The 18,596-nt window shown below is 44.1% G+C and overlaps 1 long non-coding RNA gene across 1 annotated transcript in view; it reads left to right on the plus strand.

Moving 5' to 3' along the window:
- The window catches only part of LOC140415917 (uncharacterized), a 29,706-nt gene extending 15,935 nt beyond the window's left edge, over window positions 1-13,771 (plus strand). The window contains exon 3 of the long non-coding RNA XR_011944771.1: window positions 8,655-13,771. This is a non-coding gene — a long non-coding RNA (uncharacterized lncRNA). The remainder of the gene's footprint in view (window positions 1-8,654) is intronic.
- Window positions 13,772-18,596: the final 4,825 nt, after the last annotated feature.

An 18,596-nucleotide genomic window follows, 5' to 3' on the forward strand; every position in this document is an offset into this window, starting at 1 on the left:
GGTCCGGGTTGAGACGGCACTCATGTGCGGAACTTGGCTATAAGTTTCTGCTCGGCGATTCTGCGTTGTCGCGCGTCCTGAAGGCCGCCTTGGAGAACGCTTACCCGGAGATCAGAGGCTGAATGCCCTTGACTGCTGAAGTGTTCCCCGACTGGAAGGGAACATTCCTGCCTGGTGATTGTCGCGTGATGTCCGTTCATTCGTTGTCGCAGCGTCTGCATGGTCTCGCCAATGTACCCCCCTTGGGACATCCTTTCCTACAGCGTATGAGGTAGACGACGTTGGCCGAGTCGCACGAGTATGCACCGTGTACCTGGTGGGTGGTGTTCTCACGTGTAATGGTGGTATCCATGATCTGGCACGTCTTGCAGAGATTGCCATGGCAGGCTTGTGTGGTGTCGTGGTCACTGTTCTGAAGACTGGGTAGTTTGCTGCAAACAATGGTTTGTTTGAGGTTGCGTGGTTGTTTGAAGGCAAATAGTGGGGGTGTGGGGATGACCTTGGCAAGATGTTCATCTTCATCAATGACGTGTTGAAGGCTGTGAAGATGATGTCGTAGTTTCTCCGCTCCGGGGAAGTACTGGACGACGAAGGGTATTCTGTCGGTTGTGTCCCATGTTTGTCTTCTGAGGAGGTCGGTGCGGTTTTTCGCTGTGGCACGTTGGAACTGTCGATCGATGAGTCGAGTGCCATATCCCGTTCGTACAAGGGCATCTTTCAACGTCTGTAGATGTCTGTTACGCTCCTCCTCATCTGAGCAGATCCTGTGTATACGGAGAGCTTGTCCATAGGGGATGGCTGCTTTAATGTGTTTAGGGTGGAAGCTGGAGAAGTGGAGCATCGTGAGGTTATTATTTCACACCTTGAGTGGACTAACTAACAGTCGGGGACTGCTGCACAGTCTTAAACAAAGATAAGGTAAGCATTTTAAATGATTCTTATGGGATCCACTCCCCTCAGAATTAGTTTACAAATTCCTTTCTTACAGGTCAAGTGTTTGACTCATAGTAAAATGGACAACAGGCTGAATCTTAGGCCTAATATCCAGTTGGACACTTTAAATTAAGAATTGGATATTTTCAATTAAACCACAGCCCATAGGCAGGCCTGATGGGAATTCAAACAGTGAAATTCGAATCCACTGAGCAGAGACAGACAGGACAAGTCTGGGCCTGCACTGTAAACAGGCCACCAGGAGGTAATCGGTCCTCTTCAAATGGTTTGATTGTTGCGGATTGTCCAGATAAAGCTAGACTTTCTGGCACCCAGACCTCCCACCATTACCATTTATGGAGTAAGGTTATGTACAAACAATGCACCTGGAGATGGACCCCGAGGGGCAGGTTCCTGGTGTCCTACAGAGTTGCAATCGGCAACTCCATTGGGTGTTACGACCCCAGCCCCAAGACTTCATTGACTGAGGGCCAGAGAACATTCTGGGCAGACACGAAGGGGGGGGAATAAAAATCTACCACCAGGACCCTTCCCAGTGAAGACTCGACACAGTGGCAACAGAGAAGAATCAATGACAAAGGATAGAAAGAAGCAGTGTGCGAGAACCACCTTTGCGGACGGAGGCTCTGAGACAACCGAGACTCAGAGAATTGGATCCGCAGCTTGATTGAGTTCATTGGCACGGGTAGTATTAAGAATCTTGGGATTATTGTAGTTGGGATAATTTAAAGGGAGTAACAGTGTTTGATAATAAATTTGTTTGCATTGTAAACTTGCATTTGTCCTTTGTTCATCTCGCAAATAAGGGCACCTGAGTAAAACCTTTGAATAATAAACTGGTCGAAGTGTCTGAAGTTTTACAGACAAGAAGTGGTGGGCCTCTGGGTGGGCCTCGATAAGACATGACCTTGTTGCTCTGAATTAAAACCCACCAACCTTACATTCTCCAACACTCTGCCTGAGTCTGAATTAAGAGGGAAGTTGCCCCATGTGATTGACAGAATTCAAGTGGGTGGACAAAAGTACAGCCATCCGATCAGTAAATTGGGCCATTAGTCAGGTTTCTGTAACATCGAAGTCCCAGGCACCAACCCATGCTGCAAGTTCACCCACCTTATTCCGGATGCTCCTGGCGTTGAAGTAGACACACTTCAAACCACCTTCCTGCCTGCCGGTACACTCCTGCGACCTTGAAACCTTACTCACGACCTCAATACTCTCAACCTCCTACAATTCAGGTTCCCATCCACCTGCTGAATTAGTTTAACCCCCCCCCCCCCTCCCCCCCCGCCCCCCCGAAGAGCAATAGCATTAGCAGAATGATAATGGGAACAGAAAGACAGGGTGTGGCATTTGTGTGGAAGACCAAGCGAGGCAAGCCCCTGCGGGCAATAGCCTTAAAACATCTTATTCAGATGAGCACCCAGGCTGCAGGGCTAGCAGCCGTAGTTTACGTGGTCAGCCATCCTGAGACGTTCCCCACACTGGCAGGAATACACTTGGCCAGCATGTATGTCTGCAATAGTTTAACTGACTTCCTGCAATAGTGGGAAGCAAGAGTATTTCATCTCGGCAGATGGGAAACCTTTACCATCTGCACCTTTACTAAAATTTATTTTACATACTGCCCAAGGCCGTGACTTCAGCATCATTAAAGTTAAGGCTCACAATAGAACTTTGCCAATTGGGAATATAAGGGTAGATGAATTGGCCAAGCAGAGCACCAGGGAGGGGGAACCATGGCAACCCCCAGTTATTGAATGGATCGATGCCGTGACAATCAGCCAGACTAAGGTTGGAAACCTTAAACAAGCCCAGAGCAGCAACCAGAAGCTGCACAGATTCAGGAAGGAGAACACCCTCCCCCTTTGACAAATGTCGGGATACACTCCCCATACAGGACAGGCTAGTCTTTAAGGATGACCTGTACGTAGTCCTGACCAGGGACGGCAACCAAATCATTTATCAAAATATCGATGTCCAGGGCCACCAAAGGACAGGAGCTACAAGTGAGCGAATTAGGGGATTGTACTAGTGGCCAGACATGGAGCAAAACATGTGGCATTACATCAATAACTGTGTTGTCTGCACCCAAAACAATCCTGACAAATATGCCCACAAAGGGAGAACTGAGGCACATCCGACCCGTGGAATTACAGATTGTTTTCATTGATCCCCTATCGTCCTTCACGGAGGATTACAACTACATCAGGAATACGAAGGGTGCAGTCACAATGTTGGGGGTTTACTACAGGCCTCCCAACAGCCAGCGGGAGATAGAGCAGCAGATAGGTAGACAGATTTTGGAAAAGAGTAAAAACAACAGGGTTGTGGTGATGGGAGACTTCAACTTCCCCAATATTGACTGGGAGTCACTTAGTGCCAGGGGCTTAGACGGGGTGGAGTTTGTAAGGAGCATCCAGGAGGGCTTCTTAAAACAATATGTAGACAGTCCAACTAGGGAAGGGGCGGTACTGGACCTGGCATTGGGGAATGAGCCCGGCCAGGTGGTAGATGTTTCAGTAGGGGAGCATTTCGGGAACAGTGACCACAATTCAGTAAGTTTTAAAGTGCTGGTGGACAAGGATAAGAGTGGTCCTAGGATGAATGTGCTAAATTGGGGGAAGGCTAATTATAACAATATTGGGCGGGAACTGAAGAACCTAGATTGGGGGCGGATGTTTGAGGGCAAATCAACATCTGACATGTGGGAGGCTTTCAAGTGTCAGTTGAAAGGAATTCAGGACCGGCATGTTCCTGTGAGGAAGAAGGATAAATACGGCAATTTTCGGGAACCTTGATTAACGAGAGATATTGTAGGCCTCGTCAAAAAGAAAAAGGAGGCATTTGTCAGGGCTAAAAGGCTGGGAACAGACGAAGCCTGTGTGGAATATAAGGAAAGTAGGAAGGAACTTGAGCAAGGAGTCAGGAGGGCTAGAAGGGGCCACGAAAAGTCATTGGCAAATAGGGTTAAGGAAAATCCCAAGGCTTTTTACACGTACATAAAAAGCAAGAGGGTAGCCAGGGAAAGGGTTGGCCCACTGAAGGATAGGCAAGGGAATCTATGTGTGGAGCCAGAGGAAATGGGCGAGGTACTAAATGAATACTTTGCATCAGTATTCACCAAAGAGAAGGAATTGGTAGATGTTGAATCTGGAGAAGGGTGTGTAGATAGCCTGGGTCACATTGTGATCCAAAAAGACGAGGTGTTGGGCGTCTTAAAAAATATTAAGGTAGATAAGTCCCCAGGGCCTGATGGGATCTACCTCAGAATACTGAAGGAGGCTGGAGAGGAAATTGCTGAGTCCTTGACAGAAATCTTTGGATCCTCACTGTCTTCAGGTGATGTCCCGGAGGACTGGAGAATAGCCAATGTTGTTCCTCTGTTTAAGAAGGGTAGCAAGGATAATCCAGGGAACTACAGGCGGTTGAGCCTTACTTCAGTAGTAGGGAATTTACTGGAGAGAATTCTTCGAGACAGGATCTACTCCCATTTGGAAGCAAATGGACGTATTAGTGAGAGGCAGCGTGGTTTTGTGAAGGGGAGGTCGTGTCTCACTAACTTGATAGAGTTTTCCGAGGAGGTCACAAAGATGATTGATGCAGGTAGGGCAGTGGATGGTGTCTATATGGACTTCAGTAAGGTCTTTGACAAGGTCCCTCATGGTAGACTAGTACAAAAGGTGAAGTCACACGGGATCAGGGGTGAGCTGGCAAGGTGGATACAGAATTGGCTAGGTCATCGAAGGCAGAGAGTAGCAATGGAAGGATGCTTTTCTAATTGGAGGGCTGTGACCAGTGGTGTTCCGCAGGGATAGTGCTGGGACCTTTGCTGTTTGTAGTATATATAAATGATTTGGAGGAAAATGTAACTGGTCTGATTAGTAAGTTTGCAGACGACACAAAGGTTGGTGGAATTGCGGATAGCGATGAGGACTGTCAGAGGATACAGCAGGATTTAGATCGTTTGGAGACTTGGGCGGAGAGATGGCAGATGGAGTTTCATCCGGACAAATGTGAGGTAATGCATTTTGGAAGGTCTAATGCAGGTAGGGAATATACAGTGAATGGTAGAACCCTCAAGAGTATTGACAGTCAGAGAGATCTAGGTGTACAGGTCCACAGGTCACTGAAGGGGGCAACACAGGTGAAGAAGGTAGTCAAGAAGGCATACGGCATGCTTGCCTTCATTGGCCGGGGCATTGAGTATAAGAATTGGCAAGTCATGTTGCAGCTGTATAGAACCTTAGTTAGGCCACACTTGGAGTACAGTGTTCAATTCTGGTCGCCACACTACCAGAAGGATGTGGAGGCTTTAGAGAGGGTGCAGAAGAGATTTACCAGAATGTTGCCTGGTATGGAGGGCATTAGCTATGAGGAGCGGTTGAATAAACTCGGTTTGTTCTCACTGGAACGAAGGAGGTTGAGGGGCGACCTGATAGAGGCCTACAAAATTATGAGGGGCATAGACAGAGTGGATAGTCAGAGGCTTTTCCCCAGGGTAGAGGGGTCAATTACTAGGGGGCATAGGTTTAAGGTGAGAGGGGCAAGGTTTAGAGTAGATGTACGAGGCAAGTTTTTTATACAGAGGGTAGTGGGTGCCTGGAACTCGCTACCGGAGGAGGTGGTGGAAGCAGGGACGATAGTGACATTTAAGGGGCATCTTGACAAATACATGAATAGGATGGGAATAGAGAGATACGGACCCAGGAAGTGTAGAAGATTGTAGTTTAGTCGGGCAGCACGGGCTTGGAGGGCCGAAGGGCCTGTTCCTGTGCTGTACATTTCTTTGTTCTTTGTACATCCCGGTCGTCATTGACGGTTTTATTAAGTGGGCCAAATCTTTCCCCACTAGAACCATTGTGGTCAACATCACGCAGATATCCTAGTGCAGCAAATCTTCACTAGGTGGGGTCTTCCTCGCACTGTGGATTTGGACCAAGACTCTCACTCACCCCTGCCCCTTTAGCTCTTCCATGCTTAACATCCCAGGCCCAAAACACTCATTCCAGGTTAAGCAGCGTTTCACTTGCATCTCTTCCAATTTGGTCTACTGCATTCGCTGCTCCCAATGTGGTCTCCTCTATATCGGAGAGACCAAACGCAGACTGGGTGATCACTTTGCTGAGCATCTTCGGTCTGTGTGCATTCAGGACCCTGACCTTCCTGTTGCTTGCCATTTTAACAAAAGACCCTGCTCCCATGCCCACATGTCTGTTCTTGGGCTGCTGCAATGTTCCAGTGAAGCTCAACGCAAACTGGAGGAACAACATCTCATCTTCCGGTTAGGCACGCTACAGCCTTCCGGCCTGAACATCGAATTCAACAATTTCAGATGATCAGCTCTACCCCACCTCGACCCATTAGTTTTCATCCCATTTTATTTTAACTGTCTTTTACCATTTCTTTCTATCTTAATATACATTTAATTCCCCCCCCCCCCCCAATCTTATCCACCTTTCCTTCACCTTGCTCCTATTTGCTGCCCCCTTCCCCCACATCTACAGTCCATCCTCTGATGTTAGTTTCCCTGCTGTTTGACCTTTCACATCTTTTGTTCTCTCTGGGGACTGCCATTAGCACTCTTTCCCCGTGGTTTCTGTGGCCATTAGCACCCGGTTTCCCTGGGTTTCTGTGGCTGTGACTCATCTTTCATTCTCACTCCACAGTATAAATATTTCCCACTTTCTCTGTCTGTTAGCTTTGACAGAGTCAACGGACTCGAAATGTTAGCTCTTTTCTCTCCTGACAGACGCTGCCAGACCAGCTGAGATTTTCCAGCATTTTCTCTTACTCTCACTTCACCGCCCAGGTGATACAATCGGTAATGAGATTATTTGGAAGCCAACAGAAATTCCACATTGCATATCATCCTAAATCCAGCGAGATAGTGGAAAGGATGAACTACACCCTCAAAGAAATGATCCATAAGACCGTCCAGCAGAACAACCACACCTGGAATAAAGTCCTTCCCTTTTTCCTTATGATAGTGCGGAACTCAGTTTCCAGTTTAACTGGGTTCACTCAACATGTACTCATGGCAGCGAAACCTGTGAGAGGGATCAAACCCCTGTTAGGGCTGGATTTATCTTAACCCGAGCTCGCAGGCCTTGACCGTGAGACCCCAGTCAAAACACTGCTGGAAAACGTCCAAGCTGCACTAAAAGCAAATGTTGGAAAATCTCAGCAGGTCTGGCAGCATCTGTAGGGAGAGAAAAGAGATAACGTTTCAAGTCCAGATGACCCTTTGTCAAAAGCTCTTGACAAAGGGTCATCTGGACTCGAAATGTTAGCTCTTTTCCCTCCCTACAGATGCTGCCAGACCTGCTGAGATTTTCCAGCATTTTCTTTTGGCTTCTGATTCCAGCATCAGCAGTAATTTCTTTTTTGCCCAAGCTGCACAACTGGAAGCATCTGTTAAGATAAGAAAGAGTATGACGAAGAGTAAGGCCTACTTTGATGGCAAGGTAAACCCCATCGAGTATGAGGTAATGCTCCAAGTCCTTCAGCCTGGCACATTCCTGTCCCCCAGATACATGGGACCCTACTCGTTGGTAGATAAGGCAAGCTCATCCATTTTCCAGGTACTGATGGATTCCAGGAAGGCTGGAATGTATCATGTGAACCAAATCCAGGCATTTGGTTCCCAAAACAACAGTCACCCCAGTACCATTTAACACTGGAGGAAATTCAGGTAGTGACCCCTGACCCCCAACCCCAGGGTCTGGATCCTGACCCCTTGTTTCCAGACCCACCCCCACGAACCCCAGTCGCAAGACTGCATCTGATGTCATGGAGACAAAGAAAACGAGTCGTGTTTAAACCGCATACACACAAAGGCACCTGGTGCCATGACCTACAGAAACACCAAGTGCGACGCTCCAACATTGAGACAGTGAAAGAGCAGCTTCCAGGTAGCCAGAAGCCACCCACTTAAATCACCACTTCAAAGGGAATACAGGGACTCTGCTGTTCACAATTGTATGTAAAATATATAATCATTTTAAATTTATAACTTTAGACCCTGCAACAGACACCTTGCCTGCTTACACTCCTCCACATTTCCTTCTTCCTGTTATTTCACAGATGATGGCCCCCACAGATTGTCTGTTCTAACAAATTGTCAGGATCTGCCTGATAAAAATACTGTTGGGAAGATCCAAATTTGAAACCACGGAAAGTCAGCCAGTGTCAAGTACCAGCGCACCACATTAAGTGCAATATGATTGATATCCATTATCTCCTATCAATCATACAAGAATGTAGACTCCTCAACGTTTTCACGAGGTTGGCAGACCTTCGCTTCACCACCACCCTTCGTCTCCTATGCCATCTTCATAATACAGAACTATTGTCTCCAGGAGTCAGCAAACCTTGCTTTGCCATCTCTTCTCGTCTTAATCATCTCTTCTTGCCGTAATCACCCCTTCTCATCCACACGGCTTCCATTTGTGTGACTGCAACTCGTCATCCCAGGAAGCACTCTTTAAACACAGATGTCTAGACTACCCTGCCTGGTGGTATTAGCCACAAACCTCATTCCAGGAGGCACAAAATTAAACACGGTGTCTGCCCGCCTCCGATTCTGGGGCAATATTATAAAGGGGAGTCAGTAAGATCATGAGCCAGCATCTGGTCAGAGGGATAAAGGGATCAGATATTGAGAAATAATAATCGGTGCTACCCTGGTCTCTTTGCAGAATATACCACACTCTCGCTATGTGCTATGTGGGATTCTTCATCCTTGAATGGACACGAGGGTACAGACCTATGGAAGAAAGGACCAATGAGTGGTTAATTGGACTAATATACCCCGGATACATATGATTTACCCAACCAAACGCCGACGAGTGTGAGGATGCTCGTTCGCTGGAAAATGGAACTGATGTGGCGTCTGGATGTAGAAACCGTGATGCAGCGCCACAAAGGGGTATATTAACGACTCTATTATCCTAAAGTTTTTTTTGTTGTTTGCTGTATTTCTTGTCTTTATATTTATTTTTATTTTCAACTGTTGCATTTTGTACATAAGCAGTTTAATTTTGTATTTTATTTACGATGTTTAGGAAATGTGTGTATGTTGGGCTGGAGAATTCATAGAATCACAGAATTTACAGTGCAAAAGGAGGCCATTCGGCCCATCGAGTCTGCACCGGCTCTTGGAAAGAGCACCCTACTTAAGCACACCATCCACCCTATCCCCAACCCAGTAACCCACTAAGGGATCACTAAGGGGCACTAAGGGGAAAATTAGCATGGCCAATCCACCTAACCTGCACATCTTTGGACTGTGGGAGGAAACCGGAGCACCCGGAGGAAACCCACGCAGACATGGGGCGAACGTGCAGACTCAACACAGACATTGACCCAAGCCAGAATTCGAACCTGGGACCCTGGATCTATGAAGCAACTGTACTAACCACAGGTTGATTGGATGTTTGTCCAAGGTTCTGATACTTGCCTGTGCAGTAACTTGGTTAGAGTTGTGTGATCCGGTTCACTGACGCTCACTGGATCAAGAGGAGGGATGTGAAATTCCATAGAGGACTGTCATGACATGTCTGAATTGTAACCCCCATTGGAACTTTCCAGAAACTAGTTAATGTGCGATACCAGATGTCAGGTGACTTGTGGCAGCCATCTTAAATCAGTGTCTTTTTTAAAAAATAAATTTAAAGTACCCAATTCATTTTTTCCAATTAAGGGGCAATTTAGCATGGCCAATCCACCTACCCTGCACATCTTTGGGTTGTGGGGGCGAAACCCATGCAAACACGGGGAGAATGTTGCACCCCACACGGACAGTGACCCAGAGCCGGGATCGAACCTGGGACCTCGGCGCCGTGAGGCAGCAGGGCTAACCCACTGCGCCACCGTACTGCCCATCTTTTATTTTTTTTATGCCCTTTTTAAACATTTCAATATATGTTTGATCAGCCAAATTGAATTAAATATTAAAGCCACTCATATACAAGTCACATCATCGTTACAGCATAAATTGTGAAATGCCATTAAAATGGTAGATAAGATGATTGTTAAAGATTACTGAATGCTGTAGTAAATTAACAGCTCGGCCATAGTGGAGAGAAGGCTAATTTGCGTCATATTCATGCAAAAGCCTGTGGGAAAGCGAGAGTGAATTATTATAACTCCGATATGAAAACACTCTATCCAGGGTATTAAGTAAATATCAAAGCTTTGAGAGAAAACACTCAAGACTTTGTGCACATTAAAATCATTTGACGTACGGGGGTCACTTTTATTGATAATGAGGAATGAGTTCCAAAAAGAATCACCCTTTTATTTTGATTTTATTCCCTTTAGAATTTCAACATATTTGTTACTGCAAATTTTTCCCAGATTTAAAAAAAAAATAAAAAAATTCATTCATGGGTCATGAGCAGCACCATTATATCAAGGCAAGCATTTATTGCCCATTCCTAAATGCCCTTGAGAAGATGGTGGTGAGTTGTCTTCTTGAACTATTGCAGACCATGCAGTGTAGGAACAGTCACAGTGCTATTACGGAGGGAGTTGCAGGATTGTGACCCTGTCACTGAAGGAGCAGTGATATATTCCCACGGTGGCACAGTGACACAGTGGTTAGCACTACTGCCTCACAGCACCAGAGTCCCGGGGTCAATTCCGGCCTTGGGTGACTGTGGATGTGGAGTTTGCACTTTCTCCCTGTGTCTGCGTGGGTTTCCTCCCACAGTCCAAATATGTGTAGGTTAGTTGGGGTTATGGAGTTACGGGGATAGAGCAGAGGAGTGGGCCTGAGGGTCGGTGCAGACTCAATGGCCGAAAGGCCTCCTTCTGCACAGGAGGAATTCTAATTCTATGGTTCGATGTCAGGATGGCTTGTGGCTTGGAGGGGAATTGTCAGTTGATGGTGTTTACATGCACCTGCTGCCCTTGTTACTCTAGGTGGTTGAGGTTGAACATTTGGAAACTACTGTCAAAGGAGGCTTGTAAATTGCTGCAATGCATCTTGTAGATAGTCGACATTGCTGCCACTGTGTCAATGTGGTAGAAGTAATGAATAGATTGTAGAAGTAATGGTAGATTGGGTGCTGATCAAGCCGGTTGCATGTCCTCGAAGATGCTGAGCATCTTGAGTGTCGTTGGAGCTGCAATCATCCAGACAAGTGAAGAGTATTGTATTACATTACTGACTTTTTGTCTTGTAGATTGTGGTGGGCATTAGGGATTCAGGAGGTGAGTTACTTAGCACAGAATTTCCAGCCTCTTATAACCACAGTATTTATATGACTTGCCCAGTTAGGTTTCTGGTCAATAGTGCCCCATACTGGGGGATTCAATGTTAAGGTGAGATGGCTAAATTTAGTGGACTATAATATAATAATCTTTATTGTCACAGGTAGGCTTACATTGCAATGAAGTTATTGTGAAAAGCCCCTAGTCGCCACATTCCAGCACCTGTTTCGGGTACACAGAGGGAGAATTCAGAATGTCCAAATTACCTAACAGCACACCTTTTGGGACTTGTGGGAGGAAACCGGAGCACCCGGAGGAAACCTACGCAGACACTGGGCGAACGTGCGCACTCCACACAAGCAGTGACCCAAGCTCCACACAGACAGTGACCCAAGCCAGAAATCAAACCTGGGACCCTGGCCCTGTGAAGCTGCAGTGCTTACCACTATGCTACTGTGCTGCCCTTTACAATGTGTAGAATTGTGAACCCCTACACAACTTTGGAAGGGGAAGGGAGAAGAATAACACACTAAAGTTTTTCTGACGGTGAGACATTTATTTGTAGTATTATTCAGTCTGATAGAAAGTAAACTGAGTTAGCTGTCTTGGCAATTTGCAGCTTCATATATAGAAAATGTCACAGTCAGAAAGTTTCCACTTTCCATGTTCAAAGTGAGAGTTGCCAAATTAGTGTCATTTGCTGTGAAGTTTGAAGGTAGTTTTACTTATGCTTTCTGGTAACTGGGCCATGACTCCCTGAACTCATTTATCTTGGGCTTTAAAGAACTGTAAAAATTAGACTTTTTTCTTCAAAATTCCATCCGTTTACATTGTATTAGACGTAGCCAAAAAGTAAACATCACACAATTCTCACTACTTATTTTCGCCTGCGATGCGGGTGTCTCTGACAAGGCCCACCCCTAATTACCATTGAATTGAGTGGTCTATCAAACCATCTCAGAGGGCAGTTAAAAGTCAACCACATTGCTGTGGGTCTGGAGTCACATGTCAGCCAGACCATATAAAGATGGCAGATTTCCTTCCCTAAAGAACATTAGTGAACCAGATTGCTTTCACAACAATGGTCATGGTCACCATAGACTAGCTTTTCAATTCCAGATTATTAATTGAATTTAAATTCCTCCATCTTGTTGGGATTTGAACTGCCCCTAGAACAAGACCTGGGTCACTAGGTTACTAGTTCAGTGATTTACCACTACGCCACTGTCTCTCCCTTTGGGCTTTTGCACATCCATTATGTGACAGACACGTTTGTATTTCTGGTCTTACATTTTAGGTTTCCCCCAAGATTACGTATTCAAAATCATTCTTCCAAATTGTAAAATGTCTTCAAATTGAATAGAGGCTTTAATTTTAAGAACAGTCACAGGCAAATTCCCCTTAGAATTTCTTATTGAGGAACCATCTCTGGATGGTTAAGTCATTGAAATAAGATGTTTATTTTAGTAAGATTTTGACATTATTTTATTGTATCATCAATCAGACACAGATTAGCTTCAATTTTGTGTCTAAAGATCATAATTATTTTTGCAGTTATGATTATACTTTCAGCAACAATATTGTTTGAGGAAATTTCTTTGAGGCGATCTGTTTGAGAAAATGTTGTCAACTAAAAATCATGTAGTTTTCATTGTCACACAGTTTGACACATGCAAGTAAGCTTACATTAAATCAATTGCCATAATTTAAATACCTTTTAACAAAATGATTCTGAAACATTAAGCAATCTTCTGCACATTAGCAGTGAGGTGAAAACTCCAAACAACATTTATAGAAAAAGTAATTATTTCCTTAGGATTTTTAGCATTGGTCATATTTTTCACAGGTGAACAAAAAACTTGCACTGCAAACCATTCTGCAATGTTTCACTAAACTCTTCCTGACGAATGAGCTCAAATAAAGTAAACTACTAAAGTGCCAGGAATTCATATCTCTGCTTCCATATCTCTACTTCAAAGCTCATTTATCAGCACAAATTTTATCCTACCATTGCAGTTTTACACTGACGGCAATGTCTTTTACATTTGAAACCAGATCCAACCATAGTGCAGGTCAACTTCACCAGTTTTCTTTCCAGAACGACAAAATAAGACAGTTCTTTATTCACAATTATTTTCTGGTCTCAGCTATCTTCATTAAGATCAATATGCAAAGCATTCTGGTCACCCTCATGCAGAGGACTTGTGAAAGCCAGCAATGATTCTCAGCTATTTTATAACACAGAAAATTGTAAGGAACCCTGCATTTCATCCTCTGCCATCCAATTTCAGCTGGCAGCGGAAAATGAAAGCGATGTGCGTCCTTAGATAGTCAAAAGCTTTTTCCCAGGGTGGAAGAGTCAATTACTAGGGGGCATAGGTTTAAGGTGCGAGGGGCAAGGTTTAAAGGAGATGTTTGTGGTAAACCATGTTATTGTGTATATTGTATTATATTCACTGTGCTGTGTTGTACATGCCTGGGCTTGTCCAGACTGGCTCTGCCTGTGGCTCCTCCCCTCAGGGCTTCTGTATAAAAGTGGCAAGTCTCTGCCTCCGGACCTAGTTCGGGTCCAGAGGCAGGAGGCTTGCTGTTTCATGTATTAAAGCCTCAGTTACATTTATCACTCGTTGTCTATTATTGAAGGTGTATCAATGTTCCATGCAAAATTTTTTTACACAGAGGGTGGTGGGAGTCTGGAACTCACTGCCGGAGGAGGTAGTGGAAGGAGATACAATAGTGACTTTTACACAAATAGGATGGGAATAGAGGGATATGGTCTCCGGAAGAGTAGGGGATTTTAGTTCAGACAGGCAACATGGTTGGTGCAGGCTTGGAGGGCCGAATGGCCTGTTCCTATGCTGTAATTTTATTTGTTCTTTGTTCTGTCCACTTGTTTTGCTGGCAGCCAGAGCTTCCATCTAAAAACCAATGGAGCCTCATAAAAACACTCAACTTAGGATCAAATGACACAATTGTGATAGTGAAGTAATTTTGTGACCTCACTGTCTGATTAACACTTATTTCTCCAGTCCATGTGGTGCAAGTTGTTGCAGTCAGGCAGAATAGAGCTTTTGAAGATATTTTCATTCCTGTAGCTTGTGGATTTTTTGATCTTCATGGAATTGAAAGTTGCTGTCCTAAGCAATTATTGTGACTGCTTCGTGGTGGAAATCTTCTGAAGAATCCTGGCAGTAGGGAGGGGAGGTGAAGAAAACAGCCAGGCAATGGAAAAGCATATCAAGAATGAGCAATCTTTTGCATTTGAGATTGTTTAGCTTGAGCTCAATTAACTTGCTTGGAGTCAGGTTAGTCAAGTAATTGTGCCCACTCAAGCAGCACTAATTTCTGAGTGTGCCCATGGTTGCTGCTCTGCATTTAACCTCTCACGCACAGACTTCCAAATCTAATGAGTGTGATAGTTCTTCAGAATCATTGGGCAACTGGACAAGCTAGAGGATCCCCTTAGAAAAGTGGCCATGGAACACCAACCAAGGAGTGTGCTCCTAATCACTTGCTTTATGTTAAAGTACATATTGCTAAGTGCCGCTCATGGTCCAAGCAAAGCGCAAAGCCGAGGATTGCAGGTTAGGAAAATGCCTGAGATGAGAGTTCAGGATTCAGTCGAGTGGCCGAAGCTTTCACCACTCACTCATGGGTGTGAGGCAGTGTTGAAGTGGGATTTAGTCAACCATCATGCACACTAAACGACAGGCATCCATGTGGTGGCCATGACTCCATGGCGACCAGGACACTGTGGCATACAAAAAGGGGCCTTGAGAGGCAGCTGCAGGAGATTACCTAAAAAAGAGTAGTCCTTAGCAGACAAATGGTGACCGTTGTGCCTCTTTTTGATTACTGGAATGAGGAGACTACCAGAAAGATGGAGCCTAATGATCTCACTGTCTGTCTCAATTGCTGTAGGCAGGACAGAAAACTGAGTAAAATGCGATGGCGCGCTTGGCTCGCCAAAGCTCTCCACCATTCTACCTGTGTTGACTTCAGTATGCTGGCATGTTGTCGCTATCACCTTGGTCTGAAGGCAGGTGGACTCCTCCATCATGCTTTGCAATCTGAGAAGTGCAGCAAAGATCCTTTCCTGATGTTCCCGAGTTTGTCTTTGCAGCTCCATAAATGAGGCACCCACTCAGTCCATGCCCCTCATAATCTTGTAGACTTCTATTAGGTCGCCCCTCAACCTCTGTTGTTCCAGTGAGAACAACCAAGTTTCTCCAACCTCTCCCCATAGCTAATGGCCTCCATACCAGGCAACATCCTGGTAAATCACAGAAACAGAACAAGCTGAAGATGTTGTTATGGGTCAGGGTTTAGAGAATCCCAAAGGGTATCATGGAGTTCACCTGACCCACAACTTTTAATAGATTGTGGTATAGGGAGCACACGGCTCACTCGAGAGGTATGGTACAGCAGAAATGGAAAAGTATTTTTTTAAACAAAACAATGTTTATTCTATGAACTCAAGTCAACCTTTTTAAAACAAACAGTGAATATCTTAGCAACCATTAATTCAAAGATAACCCCCAAAGAATACAACACTAAGTAACCTGTAAACTGTCCTTTTACGCCCAATAGACTTAACAAACCTTTAAACAGAAGCACATCAGGGTTTTCATCAATACTGAAAACATTTAAATTTCTGAATTCACCAAATGATCAAGAGATAGTCCTTCATGGCAGAGAGATCAACAGTACAGCTGCTTTGGCTGACTTCAGCTGCAACACACTCAGAAACGAAACCAAAAAGACAGACACAGCCAAGCTTTTCTCAAAGTGAAACTAAAAACAGAACCAGAGTTCAGCTCCACCCACACTCTGACATCACTGCAGTAACATGAGCAGCCAAACATTTCTGAAAGCGACATTCTCATGACACCTCCCCCCACCAAGAAAAAAAAACATCAACTTCAAGATGGTTTCATTTTTCACCCTTTTCACGATCCTTTAAGAAATGCACACAGTAAATATACTTTACCATTTAAAAAAAAAAAAACACACGCAAACTGGTGTAATAATATAGTCCATTTTTCTTTGTTCTTCCACCAACTGAAATCCTTCTGATTGACAGTCTCTTTGAACAAGAAGGTCTCTGCACGATCCGTCCATTGCGCTATGCCTCAGCAATTGTCTTTAAAGTCACATACTTTAGTTCAATCTGATCACAGAGTCCCTTGTAAGTCTCCAACACAGGAGCATTGGTTATCACAGCTTTCAGGCAGTCAAATGCCTGTCGAAAGTCCGCTGTCCATTGAAATTTTCGATGTTTCTTCAAGTCCATCAGTGGAGCAATCGCGCTACAAAACTTTTGCATAAATGTTCGATCAAATCCAGTCATGCCAAGAAATAGCATTATTTCCCTTTGTCTCGAGGGTATCGAAAACTCCTCAAGGAAAATGACTTGGGCTTTTCCAAATTCACTTTTGGCTAGGTTTATCACCAAACCCGCCTCCTGAAGTCGATCGAATAACTCCATCAGATGTTTCAAATGTTCTGTCCATGTCTGGATGAAAATTACCAGATCGTCGATGTGTACCGCACAATTGGGTAATCCTGAAACAACTGTGTTAGTTCACCGTTGGGGCGTTTTTCATGCCAAATGGCATAACTTTGAATTGGTATATACCATCTGGAGTCACAAAAGCTGAAATCTCCTTCACCCTTTCGGACAAAGGTACCTGCCCGTAATCTTTAAGTAAATCCAATTTGGAAATAAAAGCGGACTGTCCCACTTTCTCAATGCAATTCTCCAAACGTGGGATAGGATAAGAGTCCGTCCTTGTAACTGCATTAACCTTTCTGTAGTCCACACACAACCGTTGGGTACAGTCTGGTTTAGGCACCATCACTATGGGTGAGCTCCATTGGCTGCAACCTACTTTAATTATGCCATTTTTAAGCTTACTATCTCTTTGTTAACCTGTGCCAATTTTAAAGGATTAAGTCTACATGGATGTTGTTTGATTGGAACAGCATTTCCCACATCTACATCATGTATAGCCATTTTAGTACTTCCCAATTTATCTCTACAAACTTGCCCATGTGATATCAATAACTCTTTCAGGTCCGTTTGTTTTTCCTCTGGAAGGTAACTCAACAATTTATCCCAATTTTTAAGAACATCCTCATTTTCCAATTTAATTTGAGGTATGTCAAATTCACAATCATCTGGATTTGGTTCGTCACTTTGAGTTAGAATTATTAAAACCTCCTTTTTCTCTCCTTCCCTTTCAAAGTACCTTTTAAGCATATTCACATGACACACTCGGTGAGTCTTCCTTGTATCTGGTGTTTATGCCTCACTTAATTTCCTTTCAATCTGATAAGGTCCACAAAACCTAGCTTTTAAAGGTTCACATACCACTGGTAACAACATTAAAACATTATCTCCACTGGCAAAACTACGAACTTTGGATTTCTTGTCCGCGACCTGTTTCATCACATTTTGTCTAACTTTCAAATGTTGTCCAGCTCTATTTAATCATTCCCTAAAATTTGACACGTAATCCAATAATGTAATTTCCGATTTCTCACTCACCAATTTTTCCTTAATCAATTTAAGTGGTCCTCTTACCTCATGACCAAAAATTAGTTCAAAAGGACTATATTTGGTTGACTCATTCGGTGTATCCCTAATTGCAAACAGTACGAATGGAATTCGTTTATCCCAATCCTCTGGATAATCTTGACAATAAGCCCTCAACTTTGTCTTTAATGTCTGATGCCGCCTTTCTAACGCTCCCTGCGATTCTGGATGGTACGCAGTTGATTTGAATTGTTTTATTCCTAAGCTATCCATAACTTCTTTGAATAGCTTGGAGGTAAAATTTGATCCTTGATCCGATTGTATTTCTGAGGGTAGTCCATATCTAGTAAAGAATTTAAGTAACTCCTCCACAATCTTTTTAGCTGTAATATTACATACTGGAATGGCCTCTGGAAACCTAGTAGACACATCCATTATAGTCAAAAGATATTGATTCCCACTTTTTGTTTTAGGAAATGGTCTTACGCAATCAATTAAGACCCTTGTAAAATGCTGGAATGGGTATTTGGGGTGCTGGTTTTATCACTGCTTGAGGTTTCCCTATCACTTGACGTGTGGCATGATTGACAAAATTTAACTACATCTTTATGTAGTCCAGGTCAATAAAAATGTTTTGGGATTTTAGCTTGAGTTTTCCTTATCCCCAAATGACCTCCCACTGGTACCTCATGTGCCACTCGTAACACCTCCTTTCTATACCCTACCAGCAATACTACTTGATTAACTTCTGCCCACTTTTCATCCGCCTGCATATGTACAGGTCTCAATTTTCTCATCAAGACATCACTTTTACGGTAATAACACTCTGGTATACACTCAGATTCCTCTTCTGTGTACGCTTTCTGATACATCCGTTTTATTTCTA

This window comes from Scyliorhinus torazame, chromosome 1 (genome assembly GCF_047496885.1).
Source record: "Scyliorhinus torazame isolate Kashiwa2021f chromosome 1, sScyTor2.1, whole genome shotgun sequence".
In the NCBI taxonomy this organism is placed as follows: Eukaryota; Metazoa; Chordata; class Chondrichthyes; order Carcharhiniformes; family Scyliorhinidae; genus Scyliorhinus; species Scyliorhinus torazame.